At 41.0% G+C, this 21,413-nt stretch overlaps 1 long non-coding RNA gene across 1 annotated transcript; it reads right to left on the bottom strand.

The window, feature by feature from the left end:
* Positions 1–816: 816 nt before the first annotated feature.
* Positions 817–1,842, bottom strand: LOC116598764. The gene is made up of 3 exons (XR_004289152.1): positions 1,828–1,842; positions 1,342–1,347; positions 817–1,245 (listed from the first exon to the last, which is right to left on the bottom strand). It is a non-coding gene; the product is annotated as an uncharacterized LOC116598764 (long non-coding RNA).
* Between the last annotated feature and the right edge of the window lie 19,571 nt (positions 1,843–21,413).

Raw genomic sequence — 21,413 nt, 5'->3', positions numbered from 1 at the left:
GCAAAATGGTGGTTTATTAAAGCACGTGGACAGGACCTGGGGGCAGGAAGAGCTGCTGCCCTGGGTTGTGAGGGATGGCAGGTTATGTACCGTGCAGTTGGGGGAAGGTGAGGGGAAGGGAGGTTGCAATGGAGTTTTCATATGCTAAAGAGGGCCTACAAGGTGCCAAGATGTCAGAGGCCTACCAGAGGCCTTGCCCTTGCGGCTGGATCAATGTTGTCTTTAGACCCCTCATTAACATTAAGATAGTTGGGAGACTTTTTGGTGGGGGGTCACAATCCTGCTATCAATCATCTTTGTTAGTGAGATTTAGGACATTTGTAAGCCAAGGGAGACTCCTGTCTAGCAGGATTCTGAGCTCTGCAAGTTAACTATTTGCTTATTGTTCATGGCAGTCAGGGCTGCCTGAGGGATGCTACACATATGACAGAGGGGAAGTGGATTGGGGAGGGGGGGGTACAAGGCGCCAGCTTTTGCTTTGTCTTCAGCCAGGCTCGTGCTCCCTCATCATTCCCCCCTGAACAATTTTTTTTTTTTAAAGATTTTATTTATTTGACAGAGAGAGATCACAAGTAGGCAGAGAGGCAGGCAGAGAGAGAGGAGGAAGCAGGCACCCTGCTGAGCAGAGAGCCCCATGTGGGACTCGATCCCAGGACCCTGAGATCATGACCTGAGCCGAAGGCAGCGGCTTAACCCACTGAGCCACCCAGGCGCCCCCCCCCCGAACAATTTTGACCCTTAAATCTTTAAGGTGGTTGAAGGTGGAAGGTCTCATCTTCTGTAACTTCTTCCTGCTGAATAGGGGTGTAGAGCTGTCCCTACCTACTCGGGTCAATATTGATCAGTGTTGGAAGGTATAAGGGAGTTAGAAAAGCAGAGGCAGCTGAATCCAGCGCTGACAGTGAAGAAGTATCTCTCTGCGTGGTCAGGATCATCTGTTGCTGTGAAGTCATTGCAGCAATGGAGTCTCGGCACCAAGTAGAGAAACAATGAACAAAGCAACATACTAAGATTAATAAGGTGATAAAAATGAGAAGCCCGAAAAGGAGATTTAATCGTTGGCCATAGTCCTCCTCCAAACCAGGAACTTAACCAGTCACAGAGAGAAGGATCTTTTAGACCTTTAATCTGGGCATTCATATATTTTATTAGTTCTGTGACAGTTTTGTGTTAGTCTGGGATGTACATACAACATTCTGCTTTGATAATTGCGCATGTGCCACCCTGTGCTGCTGTCAGGATATCCTATTTTGTAGGACTGCCTTGCATATCTGAGACTTTGGTATTAAGTAGGGAGAGGCTCTTTAGTGAATCACTGAGTGCCTTTGTAGTATTATTTACTAAGGGCTTCTACATGCCACATGACATCCTCTAGTCCCACAGATGGAACAAAAATGGATGCTAAGTGATCATACCATTTAAAACCCAATCGTGTTTATCTTTGTTTTAAATTGGGGAGATTAACTGGAGTGATGATGGTTTTAGTAATGCACCCATGAATCCAGGCAAATCCTAAAGTACAGCAACCCATCCACCCTGGAGTCAGCCAGGGCCACAGGTTGGTTCCACATATCCAGTGGGTTCTGTTTGGAGCTGAGCATCTAATGCCAGGTCACCTTACCCAATCAGTAGCAAAATATTCAGTAGCCTGGAGTACTATTATTTGGGAACACATTTCTAATGATAGCCATCCTCGATACTGTGTTTTATTTGCCCAAGTATCATATGTATGATTCTTTTGTTCCCAGCATAAAACTGCATTTTGAGTGAGCTGTCCAATGGGTGTGGGTATGAAACACAAATATGTATCCTAGATTTGATATACACCATTCTTAGTATAGCCATATGGAGGGTCTTGTAATTTAGACCCATATTTGATTGGGGAGTTGTGGCTTGACAGCAATCCCCTTTCATTCCAAGTAGCTCCATGGGCATGTAGTACCAGGAAGGCATATTTGGAGTCAATGTTAATGTTTATTTTTAAGGCTTTGGCAATTGAAAAGTGCTAGTGAGCACTACAGTATACCTAGCTTTTCTTATTTTTTTTTCTATGAAAACTACTGTCATCAGTAAACTGTCATTCACATTTTTAACAGAGGCATCTTAAATCTGGCCAAATAGAGTAAGCAAGATCAATAACCTCTGAACGGTTTTGCTCTATAGAGAAAGAAGTACAGTGGTCAGGTTCAGGCATACAGGTAACTAGGTTTAAAGTTTGACAAGTTTTAAGTATTATTTCTGGCATATCTGTTAGTGTAGCCCAGTATTTAATTAGTCGGCCTCCATCATTCATTGGTGGCCTTTGAATTCTAAGACAAATCTGGACCTGATGTGAACTCATTAGCTAGGGGCTGTTCCATAGTGAGCTTTGAGGCTGTTCTATGCTTAGCTAAAGCATCTGTTTGCAATTGTACCTCAACAGAGGTGGCTTCTAGGATAAATATGACTAAGGGATGAAACCATTAAGTAGCCCTTTGAGTGGTCCAGCCTTAACAATATCCTGATTACAGAGGATCACTGGCAAGTGGGAGAAAACTTGTTTGAGATAAGGGGAGTTCCCCATGCCTCATCCGATCCAATCATAAAGAAAGTGGGGTCATCCATTATCTCCACAAGTCCATAGATAATCCTATGAAGTGCAATAGGTTGGCTTTTAGGCAATTTCATTATCCCAGCTACAAACAAGGTGTTAGTTAAGTTATACAATTGTAGGGGAATCAATTCCATTTTCCAGTTGTTTAATCATGTACTGTGGGGTCTTGCTAATATACCCACAAAATAATAAGATCGACTAAAGAAGCTATTGTGCAACTTTTCTGAAGTTTACCTCAAATTGTTTAGCTTAGGTAAACATTTAAAGACTACAAATCTAGGATTTAACGTCCATAAAAGTGTGTTACTAAAACAGAATTTTTCTCTCTAAAATAACCCTCATTTCCAGAGATAGCCAAATCAGGACTAATTCACTTGTGAAACAGGTCCAGTTTTAACAAACTTGGCTCATTATTTACATAAGCTCAGCAAGAACAGTGAGTGTGATCATATAGATATTTTAGAATCTGTTTTGCTGGAACTTCTTATAAGGAATCTCTAGGTTGAACTTTTAGTAGCCTCTCCGGGCCAGAAGCCAAGCCCTGTACTTGCCATCAGGCATGCCTGTAATACCTGTCGATTGGGGCGAGTTCCTCTTCTGAGACTCTGCACCTACCAAGGAGTGACATTCTTCTCACCTGGTGAGGCTGCTGGGAACTCTGTAAGCAAGGTATCAGGCCAACAGTCCCAAGGGGCTTTATGGCTCCAGGTTTAATAAAGTCAACCTTAGTTCCTTAAAGCTGTCTGGTCATATCTGAGTCTTTTCAAATATGACATGCCAGTCAAAGCCTTGGTAAGATAACCCGTTTCCAATGCTGTCCTGTTACAAGGAGAACAGATTCTTATTGAACTTATGCAAATGACTGATTGCCATGGAAGAAAGAATACTTACTGAGACCTTTTGGTTTCAGAGGGTTCAGATAGAGAGAAAAGTTGAATGCCTTGATTCACTTACAAATCAATACTTTTACATCTCTGTAGACAACTTAAGAAAAAGTATCCTTAGTCTGGAAGAGCAAACATTAGAGAACCAGCAATGTCTAAAATAAGACAAAACATTAAGGGCGCCTGGGTGGCTCAGTGGGTTAAGCTGCTGCCTTCGGCTCAGGTCATGATCTCAGGGTCCTGGGATCGAGTCCCTCATTGGGCTCTCTGCTCAGCAGGGAGCCTGCTTCCCTCTCTCTCTCTCTCTGCCTACCTCTCTGTCTACTTGTGATCTCTCTCTGTCAAATAAATAAATAAAATCTTTAAAAAAAAAGACAAAACATTAAGAGACACACTATAATCTTTTAGTTCATTTAGTCCCATGTTACTAAATCTGGTGAATGCAGCTTTAGTTAGTTCTGGAAATTCTTACCCATTTCAGTTTTAGAATTTTCAAGTAAATCAAATATCTGTATTTGTCCTGAAAGTCCTTTATAGGAATCTCCTTGGAGATAATTTTACAAGAGAATTAAAACAATTATAAATGACAAAAACTCAGAATGGATATGGTTAGAGTTGATGAAGAGAGTTCACAATTTAGCTGCAAGGAAATCAGGTTACAATTTCTGTGACACATAACATTCCCATAATTACAATATCAAGCGATGATCTCTCAAAACATTAAAACTTTAGGAAGTGCATAGAATCTCTAGAATAGTTATAGCATTTTCCCAAATGTAACCCAATGTTTGTCACTGGTTCAGTAGTACTTCATGAGCAACTTCGCATATCAAGGAAAAGCTGGAGTTAAAGAGATTTACAACTTAAATCTTGTCAACATTTGCTAAAATCTTATAAAGTTTTAAAGCAAATGCCTAAATATAATTAGGGATGCTAAACACGTGATAAAACAAAACATAGAAATTGGTTTTTCTGGGCAGGCTAAGAGAAAAACCGTTTACATTTTCTTAACAGCAGATCAATTAATCTAAGAAAAACCTTGTCCTTTGAACAGAGAATTTCAGTCTTGTATCAATGTACCTTTAAAACCCATTCATTTAGTCCCTCTTGACCATAGCTAAAATTCCTTTTCTGAAGATTTCCCTTCACAAATCTTTTACAACTTTCCTTTACATTCAGGTTTTGTCCCAAGCCATTTCCTTCCAAACAACCATCTCATTTAGGACAAAATTACCTTTTATCTTTAATAAAATGCATTTCCCTTATTTCCATCAGTCTTAGTTACACTAAGCAGAATTTGATACTCTTAGAAACCCCTTAATCTCTAGTGAAGACTAAGTATTAACTAATTGTGAACTGTTACAACAGAATTCTTTAGATGACAAATTTATGAAACAGTGCAAATTTATGAAAAGTGCAAAACATGTTTACCAACAGATTTAAGTTTCTTTGCAATGATAAGTCAAAAGCACAAACCTACATCCAGTAATTAACGACTTAGCTTTTTATCCTGTTTGGTTAAGATATAGATGTCCACAATTCAATTCCATTTGTCATCCAAACAAAACTTTAAAACTTTCAGGTTACCAAAGACTTTGAAAGTTACTTCAGCAATTACCCATTAGAACTTTGAGACAGACAATTAACCATCAGTTTAGTCATTTCTTTACTAACAAATTTTAACAAATAACATGAGCTTATTTGACCTTCAGTAAACTTCCAAGTTTCACATTTACTGCTGATAACTTAAAAGACAAGTCTTATCTTAATTAAACCAACAAACTTAACTTCATTCCAATACTGATTTACATTTCACCTGGACCCACTCCACTTTGAATGTTTACCTGAGACATGGTTGGGAAGATCTGGAGTGGGGGGTGTTATGTCCAGGGGATGCTCTTCTTGCTCCTTGACAGTGAAGAGAGAAGGAGCCGTGGTGCACGATCTAGAGGCTAGTCATGCAGGCTGCATGCACGTTGGTGCACAGAAACAGGAGAAGGGGGAAACAGAAGAAACAAAGTGCTGCTAGGAGGCAGAGAAAGGATTCCCGGTTTTGGAGCTCATAAGCCCCAACAGAGGAGCAGATGCCATGCTTTCCCACCAGCAAGGTGGGGAGGGGTTAAGCAATCTAAGTTGGGCCAGAGAACACAGGGAAACTTTCCCGAAACAAAGAGAGTTTTGGCAGCTTCTTGGGAATATTCCTTACAGTCTCTGTCTCGAGTTAGACTAACCCCTGTTTGCTCCAGTTATAGCCATTAACACAGGAAGTGAGTAAGGAGAAGCTCCCACATCTATTAGGAGAAACAGAGAGAAATAAGGTCGGAGTCCCCTTTGCTAGGGATGGCCCAGCAACCTGGGTTTACTAGAAGAAGGCTTATTTACGTAATTATCATCCAATATGTCAGGAGGAAATTTACTAGCTGACTCATTTGGGCAAACATTCCACAAAAGCCCCTTATTTGGGGTCCTGGTGCAGAGCAATGAAGGCCTAGGTGTGAGCAGTGAAGGTATCCTAGGTCAATTTGCCCTGTTTCCTGCAGAGATCTAACTGATAGATCCCACTGAGGCCATGCAGTGTTACAGGAGCTCAGTCTTTTCCTAAGTTTTGCAATCCAAATTATTTCCAGTGGGTTAAAAGGCACCCCAAGGTAGAGTCCTTAGGAACTGAAAAATCCTACTGAGGCCATGCTTCCAGAAAAGTAAAGAAGGTCCATTACCAAATGCCCCCTGACTCCTGGGTGGCATCCCACGCAGGATATGTCAGAGGTTCCTGTGTGTCAAAAGCGACCAGAGGCGTCCCTCAAGATATCGCTATTGATCACCATCCTGCCTTCCCTGGGAAGGCATTTCTGCCCTAAAGGCCCTGGAGGGGTGCTGGCGTCCCTCCACTTCCCCATCGCATCCTAGGCTGCCGATGGGTGCCTGGTGAATGGACCAAAATACTTGTGCCATGCCATGCCATCGTCTGTCCTGAAGACTGCATACTGTTTTGCCATTTTAACCCATGGAAATACTAGAAAAGTTTGGCAAGGGGAAATTACCCAATTTCATAGCTTTAAGTAGTCTGTAGAAGACACTGACAAGAAACAGTCAAGACTGAAATCCATCATGGTCTATGCGACATTCCAACACATGTGGCCCTTGCAGCCAACTTCCCTAGGAAACGGTCCCCGGTTGCGTTTTAGTTCAATCGGGTACTGGTTTCGGCCGGCTCCCAGTGGAGGTCTCGCGGCCAGAAGTGGCTGTACCAGGGATGTGGAGGGGATCACATTAGATCAATCAGGAGGAAACCTCACACGGGAGTCTTAAGATTGGCAGCCGTCCTGGTGACTTAGGTGGCTGTCCCGTGCCCAAGAGAGACAACTTTATATAAGAACAGGGATAAAGAGAGGCCATCAAGTTTCTGGGTCTTATTGCCATTCTGGCCAGGGTACTAACTTACAACCAAAAGGCAGACGTTCTCCTCTCCGCAGAGTAGCCACGGGCTAGAGGATTACAGCCTGAGCAACTGACACGCAAGTGTTCCAATAAGACCATACTCCTTGAAAAGCCCTAAAATCAGAGTAAAGGAAAAGGAGAGAAAGTACTCACCATTTTGCACCAAAGCTCAGAGTCCAAATGTAAAGACTCACAGCCCCACGTTGGGCACCATATGATGAAGCTCTAGAACCTAGGTGAGGTTCGGTGGGCTGAGGTCCGGAGCTGATGACCAAGAAAGAATTCTTGAGACATCTTTGGTGCAAAATGGTGGTTTATTAAAGCACAGGGACAGGACCTGTGGGCAGGAAGAGCTGCTGCTCTGGGTTGTGAGGGATGGCAGGTTATGTACCCTGCAGTTGGGGGAAGGTGAGGGGAAGGGAGGTTGCAATGGAGTTTTCATATGCTAAAGAGGGCCTACAAGGTGCCAAGATGTCAGAGGCCTACCAGAGGCCTTGCCCTTGCGGCTGGATCAATGTTGTCTTTAGACCCCTCATTAACATTAAGATAGTTGGGAGACTTTTTGGTGGGGGGTCACAACCCTGCTATCAATCGTCTTTGTTAGTGAGATTTAGGACATTTGTAAGCCAAGGGAGACTCCTGTCTAGCAGGATTGTGAGCTCTGCAAGTTAACTATTTGCTTATTGTTCATGGCAGTCAGGGCTGCCTGAGGGATGCTACACATATGACAGAGGGGAAGTGGATTGGGGAGGGGGGGTACAAGGCGCCAGCTTTTGCTTTGTCTTCAGCCAGCCTCGTGCTCCCTCATCAGGGAGGACGCTGCTGTTAGAAGCTTCATGGCAGGGAGGCAGGGGGAACAGCCTTTCTAGCAGAACTGCACTAAGAGTCAAGGGTGGTTAATATATCACAAAGAGAACAAAACCCTGACAGAGGGGGGTGGCTCAGCCAAAGCCATCCTGAGGAGGGAACAGGAGGCTGGCTGAGGACAAAGCAAAAGCTGGCACCTTGCACCCCCTCTCCACCCACTCCCCTCCCCTTGGTAATGTGTGTGGCATTCCTCAGGCACCCATGACTGCCATAAATGATAAATAGTTAACCTGCAGAGATCACAATACTGCAAGACTGGAGTCTCCCTTGGCTTACAAATGTTCTAAATCTCACTAACAAAGACAATTGATAGCAGGATTGTGATATCCCACCAAGAATCTCCCAACTATCTTGATGTTAATGGCTGACCTAAAGACAACACTGATCAAGCCTCAAGGCCTCCAGTATCCCTGTAGGCCCTCTTTAGCATATGAAAACTCCATTGAAACCTCCCTTTCCCTCACCTTCCCCCAACCTTCCCCCAACTATAGGGTACATAACCTGCCATCCCTCACAACCCAGAGCAGCAGCTCTTCCTGCCCACAGGTCCTGTCCCTGTGCTTTAATAAACCACCATTTTGCACCAAAGATGTCTCAAGAATTCTTTCTTGGTCATCAGCTCCGGACCTGAGCCCACCGAACCTCACCTAGGTTCTAGAACTTCATCAATCCCGGTATCATTTCTGTGGCAGAAATTTAAGATATTATTTAAGACTGAAGTTAAATCCAACTGACTTGCATCTGTGCTGTTTCCACAAAAAATAAAAAAATTTAAAAAGCAAAACAAACAGACAAAATCTCAAAAATCCTTTATGACTCCAGGAACTCAAATCTCTTCTTAAGTTCTTGCAATCAGGGCATAGAAATCATTTGTTTTGCAAATGACCTTTGGAATGACTTAATTCGGGGTTGTGTTTTGCTAAATAACACTTCACAGATGAAAAGCAGCAAACTGTGACTCCCAGAAACAAGGACCTCCTGCTCACAAACACCACTGAACTGCAACAAGACTGTTGTCTACTCAATGCTTCCTTCTTTTCTGGAACCCCATCACCCCGACCTACTGACTGGAAACCTCTGAAGCCCAATTCAGCCTTTGATCCATGCTGACTCATCATTAACTCAAATGACTTGATCTCTTGCAGCTCATAAATATTCTGAGACGATTTCCAAAAGAACTGCTTACTTAACAAGAGCTTGGAGCAGCCTTTCCTGAAAGATCCTTGTGCCCTTGGCATTCTCTGAGACCCATCATCTTGGCTTCTTGGATAAGACCTTGTTAAGATGACCTCCAGACTTTCCCCCCACCTCTACTGGTGATTAAAAAAAAAAAAAAAAGACAGCAGGTGCCAGCTGGAGGTGGAGATAACTTTTAGTAATTGAGCACGATTAACTTCTGCTCTCCCAATCTTAAAGGCAGAATTTTGTGTTGCTGATGGATCTGGGAGACACGCTACCTACCAGCCCACAGTTTAGAAGCAATTGGTTTTAACAATATAGGCAGTACACAGTGTAATGCAAATAAGACTAAGCAAGGCTGTGATAAATGTATCTTATCCAGGATAGTGCCAGCAACATGATCTGAACTCACAAATCCCACACTTGGTAGCAACATAAATCCTGCGGGGCGCCTTATCAGCAGCGAAGGACAGGGGGAACCTGGGAAGGAGGAGCTTGTCTCTAAATCACAGCAGAGGTAAATAAATATCTTCAGAATCTAGATGCTCATCCTTTCAGAAGGTGGCCCGGGGGACAGATTTATTCACCTTGCATTGAAAGCCACCCGAAGAAGAAGAAACTCTAATCTGCAACTATTTTCCACAAAGGCAGGCCAAAGGTAGGGTAGCACTATGCCTTGGGTTTCTGAGAAAGCACCATTTTCTTTTCTTTTATTCTTCCATATTAAGTTCAAACAGTATAATTGTATCTTAAAGTATCGTAAGTATTACAGATTTTCATAAAAAGAAAGTCACAAACCAGTGGGAAACAAGCTTTCATCAAATCATCCGCCCCAATTTTTTTTGGTAGGAAGCGGATGGTCCCAGAAGCTTAAAGGCTCATGCTGGACAAGGTCTGCCTGTGTGTGAAAATATAGGGGTCCTCCTGTGGCTTTTCTGCTCTCTGGCAAGAAACAAGGGATGAAAGAAAAAGGCCATGGAATTGTTATATTTACTCGGTTCAGCTCTTCTAGTTCTTGCCATAATACCCATCACCAAAATGATTATCCTAACACTGCTTTTGATGAGGGAGCAGGAGGCTGGCTGAAGACAAAGCAAAAGCTGGTGCCTTGCACCCCCCTCTCCACCCGCTCCCCTCGGTAATATGTGTAGCATTCCTCAGGCACCCCTGACTGCCATGAACAATAAACAAATAGTTAACTTGCAGAGATCACAATTCTGCAAGACAGGAATCTCCCTTGCTCTACAAATGTCCTAGAGATCTACAAACAAAGAAGTTACCTTATCAATAGCACAAATTTCCAGAGGCAAATAACTCTCAGTTCCTCAAGCCCTAATGTCTCCCTCCCCATCATAAACGAAACTGGAGGAGGCTGAGGTAGAAGGGAAGGTAAATGATAGCAGGATCATAACACCCCACCAAGAATCTCCCAACTATCTTGATGTTAATGGCTGGCCTAAGACGACATTGATCAAGCCACAAGGGCAAGGCCTCCTCCAGGCACATTGTAGGCCCTCCTTAACATATGAAAACTCCGTTGTAACCTCCCTTCCCCTCACCTTCCCCCAACCACAAGGTATATAACCTGCCATCCCTCACAATCTGAGGCAGCAGCTCGTCCTGTCCATGGGTCCTGTCCCTGTGCTTTAATAAACCACCATTTTGCACCAAAGATGTCTCAAGAATTCTTTCTTGGTCATCGGCTCCAGACCTCAGCCCAGCGAACCTCACCTAGGTTCTAGAACTTCATCACTTTCATTTTATATTCTATTTCACAACTTATGAACTGTTTTCGGTTTATCAGTATGGCACACATAACGGGAGGCTGGTAATTATTATCCCCATTTCACATGTAAAAAAATTACGGTCAGAGAATAAGAGAATTATGCAAGGTACAGGGTGAGTAAATAATTGAACTGAGCTTGTTGGTAGATCATACGTCTTCCCAAGAGATGCTCGGCTCTGTGTGCTCACTCACATTATTAGAGGTGCCTTGGCATCTCCCTGGCATTCAATGACCACTGGAGAAATAATGGGGTGACAGGGAGAAAAACATATCTCCTGTGCAAACTTTCAAAGGCCCAAGAACCAATTTGGATTGAATAGTAAGGATAGGTCCTAGATTGATTTTTAGAAATAAAGAGATATCAAATATAGCCAAAGGGAAATCACACTTACCTAGATGAGGACACTGTGTACTTTTCGGATACACTTCTCACAGTTCAAAATTTAGATTTAATTGTGTGTGATCACTTAATTAAGTCTGTCTCTCACTAGGTTGAAACTTCCATTAAAGCCGTGATTTTATTTGTTCTTCTGGTCACCATTTCATCCCACGTCTAGCACAGTGTCTGGCACTCAATAAGTATTAATTGAATGGTTGAATGAATGGGCTAATTAGAGGACCAAGACCCCAAAGAAGGATTAAAAAAAAACAAAAAACTTCATGACTTTCAATGTGAAATAAGGAATCACATTTTAAACACGAATGGGGCTGTCCGAACCATATGGCCCATTTTTTTGATTCTTTGTTTTGGGATAGAATTGTATCAGTGTAGACTTAATTTCAGCTACTGGTAACTTATCATGGGAGATCCAGAAGGTCAAGTCCAATGAAAGTAAAAGAGAAGGAAAGAATGAGAGTCAAGGGTTGTCTGGCTTAACAAAAATATAAAATTATTAGCATAGCAGGGTAACCACAATTAACGAGAATGTTGCTTCTCAAAATAGCCATTATAATTATAATTTTTTCTAAAAGAGGTAACTCTAATTCCAACCCGACCATGGCATGCACAGTGTCTGATACTCGTTGGGGGTTTCCTTTGATTTCTGACTGAATCCACTTAAAGATAGACAGCAAGCTTTGTTGGAAGAATCTGTAGTCTCCAGAATTTATAGAGATAGGTAAAATTGAGCAAGAGGGGTAGGGTTAAGCCTTATTTCTGGCCTCCTCACTTAGAGTAAATATAACCAGATGGAGTGAAGTGGGTTTGGTTCTAAGGTCAGCTTCTGTCTCGTTGTCCTCCTTGTTTCAGCCATCTTAACTAGTGTCTCAGAAAGGTCATTGGGAACTCAAGTTGACATAGGCAGCATCGCAAAATAGTATATGGCTTATAATGAGGATACTAATTGTCATGCACCCAGCACCCACTGATTTCCTGTAAAACTAGGACCTTCCTGAAGTCCTTAGATTTGTTGCTATTGAACACCAAATTTCTAATTTACTGCTCTTAAATCAGGTACAGTTTTTCCTTCAGTAAGAAACAAATTATTCATACCTAAGTTTACAATTTTGGTTTTAACGTTGCCTAACAGAGGTTGAGATGGGGGATCAATGTTCTCATCTTCTGTTAACTGGTAATAAAATAATTGTTTCATTAATATTTGTCTCCAGGTTTCTGGGTCTGTTAATATTAGTAAGGAGAAGTAGTAGCATATTAGTTAAACATTCAATTAGATCTTAAAAACCAGGTCTTCTTCCTTCTCAATGGTCTATTTTCCTTACTGTGGCTCCCTGCCCTGCTGCTTTTCTCCATACTCTACCATCACTTCTCCCATCATATGGCTCATTGTCTCATGGCCTCAAAATGATCAGCATAGGTTGACTCCACAGTAGGTGCTCCAAAGAAATTTGTTGAATAATTCAATTGAGAGTTATACTCTCAGAAGCCATTCAGAGTTATACTCCCCCTGGGGAGATTTGCTGACATGAAAAAGTGTGCCACGAATTAAGACACCAGACACAACTTCACTCCAGAATTTAATAGAGGAAAAAAAAATACCCTTACTAGATTATTCCTAATACCACAATTATATCAAGAATGCCCAATTCGGGGAGGAGTAAAGATGGTGGAGAAGTAGCAGGCTGAGACTACTTCAGCTAGCAGGAGATCAGCTAGATAGCTCATCTAAAGATTGCAAACACCTGCAAATCCATCAGCAGATTGAAGAGAAGAAGAACAGCAATTCTGGAAACAGAAAAACAACCACTTTCTGAAAGGTAGGACTGGTGGAGAAGTGAATCCAAAGCGACAGGAAGATAGACCCTGGGGGGAGGGGCCGGCTCCCGGCAAGCGGCGGAGCAATGGAGCACAAAATCAGGACTTTTAAAAGTCTGTTTCGCTGAGGGACATCGCTCCAGAGGCTAAACCGGGGCGAAGCCCACGCGGGGTCAGCGTGGCCTCAGGTCCTGCAGGGTCACAGAAGGATCGGGGGTGTCTGAGTTTTGCAGAGCTTGCGGGTATTGGAACGGGAAAGCCGGCTACAGAGACATAGCCGACAGTAAGATCACAGATTGGGCTTACCTTGAACCGGTCGCAGGCTCGGTGAGCTCGGAGTGTGGCCGGAGGTCAGGCAGACAGGAGTAACTGGGCGCTGTTCTCTGAGGACACACTGAGGAGTGGGGCCCCGGGCTCTCAGCTCCTCCGGGGCCAGAGACCAGGAGGCCGCCATTTGTATTCCTGTCCTCCAAAACTCTACGGAAAGCACTCAGGGAACAAAAGCCCCTGAAAGCAAACCTGAGCGGATTACTCAGCCCGGCCCCTGGTAAGGGCGGTGCGATTCCGCCTCAGTCAAAGACACTTGAGAATCACTACACCAGGCCCCTCGCCCAGAAGATCAACAAGAAATCCAGCCAAGACCAAATTCACCTACCAAGGAGTGCAGTTTCAATACTAAGCAGAGCAGCAGAACTCCAGAGGAGGAGAAAGCAAAGCACAAAACTCATGGCTTTCTCCCTGTGATTTTTTTAGTCTTGCAGTTAATTTAATTTTTTTCTTTTTTATTTTTTTTCTCTTCTTCTGCTAAAATTTTTTTTAACTTTTACCCTTTTCTTTTTTAATGTTTTTTAACTAGTTTATCTAATATATATATATATATATTTTTCTTTTTTATATTTTTCTTTATTCATTTTCCTTTTTTAAATTCTTTCTTTTCTTTTTTTTTCTTTCTTTCTTTCTGAACCTCTTTTTATCCCCTTTCTCCCCCCTCACGATTTGGCATCTCTTCTGATATGGTCAAAGCATATTTTCTTGGGGTTGTTGCCACACTTTTAGTATTTTGCTTGCTCCTTCATATACTCTTATCTGGACAAAATGACAAGGCGGAAAATTTCACCACAAAAAAAAAAGAAAAAGAGGCAGTACCGAAAGCTAGGGACCTATCAATACAGACATTGGTAATATGTCAGATCTAGAGTTCAGAATGACGATTCTCAAGGTTCTAGCCAGGCTCGAAAAAGGCATGGAAGATATGAGAGAAACCCTCCGGGAGATAGAAAATCCCTTTCTGGAGAAATAAAAGAACTAAAATCTAACCAAGTTGAAATTTAAAAAAGCTATTAATGAGGTGCAAGCAAAAATGGAGGCTCTCACTGCTAGGATAAATGAGGCAGAAGAAAGAATTAGGGATATAGAAGACCAAATGACAGAGAATAAAGAAGCTGAGCAAAAGAGGGACAAACAGCTACTGGACCACGAGGGGAGAATTCGAGAGATAAGTGACACCATAAGATGAAACAACATTAGAATAATTGGAATTCCAGAAGAAGAAGAAAGAGAGAGGGGAGCAGAAGGTATACTGGAAAGAATTTTGGGGGAGAATTTCCCCAATATGGCAAAGGGAATGAGCATCAAAATTCAGGAGGTTCAGAGAACGCCCCTCAAAATCAATAAAAATAGGCCAACACCCCATCCCCTAATAGTAAAATTTACAAGTCTTAGTGAGAAAGAGAAAATTCTGGAAGCAGCCCGGGAAAAGAAGTCTGTAACATACAATGGTAAAAATATTAGATTGGCAGCTGACTTATCCACAGAGACCTGGCAGGCCAGAAAGAGCTGGCATGATATTTTCAGAGCACTAAACGAGAAAAACATGCAGCCAAGAATACTATATCCAGCTAGGCTATCATTAAAAATAGAAGGAGAGATTAAAAGCTTCTAGGAAAAACAAAAACTGAAAGAATTCGCAAACACTAAACAAGCTCTACTGGAAATATTGAAAGGGGTCCTCTAAGCAAAGAGAGAGCCTACAGGTGGTAGATCAGAAAGGAACAGAGACAATATACAGTAATAGTCACCTTACAGGCAATACAATGGCACTAAATTCATATCTCTCAATAGTTACCCTGAATTTTAATTGCCTAATGCCCCAATCAAAAGACACAGGGTATCAGAATGGATAAAAAAACAAAACCCATCTATATGTTGCCTCCAAGAAACTCATTTTAAGCCCGAAGTCACCTCCAGATTTAAAGTGAAGGGTGGAAAAGAATTTACCATGCCAATGGACATCAGAAGAAAGCAGGAGTGGCAATCCTTACATCAGATCAATTAGATTTTAAGCCAAAGACTATAATAAGAGATGAGGAAGGACACTATATCATACTCAAAGGGTCTGTCCAACAAGAAGATCTAACAATTTTAAATATCTATGCCCCCAACGTGGGAGCAGCCAACTATATAAACCAATTAATAATAAAATCAAAGAAACATATCAACAATAATACAATAATAGTAGGGGACTTTAACACTCCCCTCCCTGAAATGGACAGATCATCCAAGCAAAAGATCAACAAGGAAATAAAGGCCTTAAATGACACACTGGACCAGATGGACATCACAGATATATTCAGAACATTTCATCCCAGTGCAACAGAATACACATTCTTCTCTAGTGCACATGGAACGTTCTCCATAATAGATCACATCGTCGTTCCTAAATCATGACTTAACTGGTATCAAAAGATTGGTATCATTCCCTTCATATTTTCAGACCACAATGCTCTGAAGCTAGAACTCAACCACAAGAAGAAGTTTGGAAAGAACCCAAATACATGGAGACTAAACAGCATCCTTCTAAAGAATGAATGGGTCAACCAGGAAATTAAAGAAGAATTGAAAAAAATGATGGAAACAAATGATAATGAAAATACAACGGTTCAAAATCTGTGGGACACAACAAAGGCAGTCCTGAGAGGAAAATATATAGCAGTACAAGCCTTTCTCAAGAAACAAGAAAGGTCTCAGGTACACAACCTAACCCTACACCTAAAGGAGCTGGAGAAAGAACAAGAAAGAAACCTTAAGCCCAGCAGGAGAAGAGAAATCATAAAGATCAGAGCAGAAATCAATGAAATAGAAACCAAAAAAAAAAACAATAGAGCAAATCAACGAAACTAGGAGCTGGTTCTTTGAAAGAATGAATAAAATTGATAAACCCCTGGCCAGACTTATCAAAAAGAAAAGAGAAATGACCCATATAAATGAAATCACGAATGAAAGAGGAGAGATCACAACTAACACCAAAGAAATGCAAACTATTAAAGAACATACTATGAGCAACTCTACGCCAACAAATTGGACAATCTGGAAGAAATGGATGCATTCCTAGAAACATATAAACTACCACAACTGAACCAGGAAGAAATAGAAAGCCTGAACAGACCCATAACCAGTAAGGAGATTGAAACAGTCATTAAAAATCTCCAAACAAACAAAAGCCCAGGGCCAGACGACTTCCTGGGGGAATTCTACCAAACATTTAAAGAAGAACTAATTCCTACTCTCCTGAAACTGTTCCAAAATATAGAAATGGAAGGAAAACCTCCAAACTCATTTTATGAGACCAGCATCACCTTGATCCCCAAACCAGACAAGGATCCCATCAAAAAAGAGAGCTATAGACCAATATACTTGATGAACATAGACGCAAAAATTCTCACCAAAATACTAGCCAATAGGATTCAACAGTACATTAAAAGGATTATTCACCACAACCAAGTGGGATTTATTCCAGGGCTGCAAGGTTGGTTCAACATCTGCAAATCAGTCAGTGCGATACAACATATCAATAACAGAAAGAAGAAGAACCATATGATACTCTCAATAGATGCTGAAAAAGCATTTGACAAAGTACAGCATCCCTTCCTGATCAAAACTCTTCAGAGTGTAGGGATAGAGGGCACATACCTCAATATCATCAAAGCCATTTATGAAAAACCAACTGCAAATATCATTCTCAATGGAGAAAAACTAAAAGCTTTTCTGCTAAGGTCAGGAACACGGCAGGGATGTCCATTATCACCACTGCTATTCAACATAGTACCAAAAGTCCTAGCCTCAGCAATCAGACAACAAAAGGAAATTAAAGGCATCCAAATCGGCAGAGAAGAAGTCAAATTATCACTCTTTGCAGATGATATGATACTATGTGTGGAAAACCCAAAAGACTCCACTCCAAAACTGCTAGATCTTGTACAGGAATTCAGTAACATGTCAGGATATAAAATCAATGCACAGAAATCAGTTGCATTTCTCTACACCAACAACAAGACAGAAGAAAGAGAAATTAAGGAGTCAATCCCATTTACAATTGCACCCAAAACCATAAGATACCTAGGAATAAACCTAACCAAAGAGGCACAGAATCTATACTCAGAAAACTATAAAGTACTCATGAAAGAAATTGAGGAAGACACAAAGAAATGGAAAAATGTTCCATGCTCCTGGATTGAAAGAATAAATATTGTGAAAATGTCTATGCTACCTAAAGCAATCTACACATTTAATGCAATTCCTATCAAAGTACCATCCATCTTTTTCAAAGAAATGGAACAAATAATGCTAAAATTTATATGGAACCAGAAAAGACCTCGAATAGCCAAAGGGATATTGAAAAAGAAAGCCAAAGTTGGTGGCATCACAATTCTGGACTTCAAGCTCTATTACAAAGCTGTCATCATCAAGACAGCATGGTACTGGCACAAAAACAGACACATAGATCAATGGAACAGAATAGAGAGCCCAGAAATAGACCCTCAACTCTATGGTCAACTAATCTTTTCCAAAGCAGGAAAGAATGTCCAATGGATAAAAGACAGCCTCTTCAATGAAGGGTGTTGGGAAAATTGGACAGCCACATGCAGAAAAATGAAATTGGACCATTTCCTTACACCACACACGAAAATAGACTCAAAATTGATGAAGGACCTCAATGAGAGAAAGGAATCCATTAAAATCCTTGAGGAGAACACAGGCAGCAACCTCTTTGACCTCAGTCACAGCAACATCTTCCTAGGAACATCGCCAGTGGCAAGGGAAGCAAGGGCAAAAATAAGCTATTGGGATTTCATCAAGATCAAAAGCTTTTGCACAGCAAAGGAAACAGTTAACAAAACCAAAAGACTGACAGAATGGGAGAAGATATTTGCAAACGACATATCAGATAAAAGACTAGTGTCCAAAATCTATAAAGAACTTAGCAAACTCAATACCCAAAGAACAAATAATCCAATCAAGAAATGGGCAGAGGACATGAACAGACCTTTCTGCAAAGAAGACATCAGATGGCCAACAGACACATGAAAAAGTGCTCCATATCACTCGGCATCAGAGAAATACAAATCAAAACCACAATGAGATATCACCTCACACCAGTCAGAATGGCTAAAATCAACAAGTCAGGAAATGACAGATGCTGGCGAGGATGTGGAGAAAGGGGATCCCTCCTACACTGTTGGTGGGAAAGCAAGCTGGTGCAACCTCTCTGGAAAACAGCATGGAGGTTCCTCAAAATGTTGAAAATAGAACTGCCCTATGACCCAGCAATTGCACTACTGGGTATTTACCCTAAAGATACAAACGTAGGGATCCAAAGGGGCATGTGCACCCGAATGTTTATAGCAGCAATGTCCACAATAGCCAAACTATGGAAGGAACCTAGATGTCCATCAACAGATGAATGGATAAAGAAGATGTGTTATATATACACAATGGAATACTCTGCAGCCATCAAAAGAAATGAAATCTTGCCATTTGCGACAACATGGATGGAACTAGAGCGTATCATGCTTAGCGAAATAAGTCAAGCAGAGAAAGACAACTATCATATGATCTCCCTGATATGAGGAAGTGGTGATGCAACATGGGGGCTTAAGTGGGTAGGAGAAGAATCAATGAAACAAGTTGGGATTGGGAGGTAGACAAACCATAAGTGACTCTTAATCTCACAAAACAAACTGAGGGTTGCTGGGGGAAGGGGGGTTGGAAGAAGGGGGTTGGGGTTATGGACATTGGGGAGGGTATGTGCTTTGGTGAGTGCTGTGAAGTGTGTAAACCTGGCGATTCACAGACCTGTACCCCTGGGGATAAAATATATGTTTATAAAAAATTAAAAATTAAAAAAAAAGAGAGAGAAAAAAAAAGAATGCCCAATTGTCTTTATTCAGTCTCCTTCAAAGACAGGTTCTAAGACTTCATCAACGTTTATAAAACATTTTAAGATCTCTCTGAAATCATTAAGGGACAAAATGTTAGTTATAATTCTAGCCCAGCTGGGAGTCAAGTTCATCAAATATCACTGGGAAGAATTCTCTGGCTAATTGGACTTTGCTTATTGTCAGACACCTGCCAGAATTTTTTCACACCTATAACTCCTTAACTACATTGTAATTTTTGGGATTTGGCTTTACCTTTCTTCCTAAAAGTGCTCAGAAAACATCCTTGTATCAGCCCTTCGTGCTTAAAGCACCCCCTCCATGAAATATGATAGGTAAGGAGTGAATGAAGATTTAGAGGGAGAGTTTTGAATTTGAGTCCTATAAGAGGTTTTTCTTCTTCATGTAATCGGTCTTGATAGAGCTGGAACTAGAACCCAGATCTGCTGTCTACTAAGTGATAGGAGGACATTTCCTGATTGGTGTCATTTTTCCCCTGTATAGGCAGAACAGTCAAGAGGCAACATGAAGTTATGTGAGATTTCATGGTGCAAATGAACTCAGCCTGTTAATCAAAACAAGAATTAAAAAAAAAAAAACTCTTATTTTGCATGCTCAAGGCTGTAGCTGATCTCTAGCCCTGTGGATACTAGCGCAAATTTTCTGATATCACCTGTTGGTCACCCCTTGCCTCATTAAATGACTGTAGATCAATGAGCGTGCAGAATCAGGAGACAGTTCTATCCTAGGGAAGGCAAATTGCAGTCCAACTTCAAAGCAACACACCTGACCTCATACAAAAGTGCTCTGGTTTATTACTTTGCACAACTCTGTGTTTCAATTTATTACACTGATGACTTACCTTGTACTACTCTATGTTCAATTATGTATTTCCTGCTCTCATTACAGACCTTCAAACGACCGCAAAAATATATTCATTTAATGCTTTTTCTGTTCTTTTAAAATTTTTATCACTCGGAAAGGAGGAAGAAAATGGTCTGAACATTAGCACTGAGTATAAACTCAGATTGATTTTATGTGCTTAAATTACTCTGATAATTAGAGCAAAGAAACTCTTTCACCTGAAATCACTGAATAGTAGCTAGAAAAATATATCTGGGGTCCTAAGATATTTTGCATGTACTAACATACCCAATATGTAACTTCACACAAAAATAGCAGTATAATGTGAAAACGGAGGGGGAGGGCAAAAGAGCAAGTGGACCAGGGTGGGATTTTGGAAAAGATGGGAACAAGAATTTGAAACACCTACAGTTTACTTGAGTCTTTCACTTATTAAGTTCCTGATTTGGTGAAATCTTCTTTATGAGAATAGGTTATCTATGTAGCTTTTCCCCAGTCTTAAATGATAAGGCTATTTTTTATATTAAAAGCTAGTATTAATCCAAACAAAAATAACTAATAAGATATATATGATGAAAGATGTTCTCTCTTCCTCCACAGAGAAAGAAGGACAATGAGGATGTTCTAGACATTGCCTTATATTAAAATAGTTTCCGTCAGTGGGTTATGACTTAAGGAACAAAGGATGTGGTACTTGTACCACTATTACAACTCTCTTTTCTGATGTTTGAAATTTATGTATTAAGGACAACAATGAACTAAGGCTTAAATGCTAATACTTCTGAGAGAGGTAACCTTGTTAATTGCATTTATCCTAAGAGGTAAATAAATGATTTCAATGTCTATCCTGAAAAATAATAAAAAGGAGAGAACAAAGGGACAGTGGGTTGTTGGGTAGGAGACAGTATAAGTGTCCTACAGGGGAAAAAGAAGGTGATGTTTACCAAATGGGAGACTAGAGACTTGAAGAAGAAAAAGTTCTTCACAGTTAGAATTTGAACCAAGCCAGATAGTAAGTAGAAGAATCAAAGGACCTTATCTTATTTTTATTGTCAAAAAATGTGATAGACCCATTTAATATTCAGATTCCTAGCTTAGCTTTCAAGTACCTAAGCACCAATGGTGTGAAGAACAAGTTAATTTGGAATAGTTAAATCTTGCAGTTGCTGGAACAGTGTGAGGTGAGAAGATAAAAAAGAATCAAATAACAGTACAACTGGTCCCTAGTAGATCAAAAACCCTGTCTAGTTAGCTATGTTCCTTTCCTTTTCCTGTAAACAAGCAAGTGGAGAGCATCTGTGAATTTGGGGTTCTCTGTAATCTAGGGTGGGGAGCCATTGACTGAATCTGTAGGAGTACTAAACATTGTAGTCCA

The sequence above is a fragment of the Mustela erminea genome, chromosome 9 (assembly GCF_009829155.1).
Source record: "Mustela erminea isolate mMusErm1 chromosome 9, mMusErm1.Pri, whole genome shotgun sequence".
NCBI classification, from domain to species: domain Eukaryota; kingdom Metazoa; phylum Chordata; class Mammalia; order Carnivora; family Mustelidae; genus Mustela; species Mustela erminea.
The sequence above is the reverse complement of the archived record's forward strand: the minus strand, read 5'-3'. Positions and strand labels throughout refer to the sequence as shown.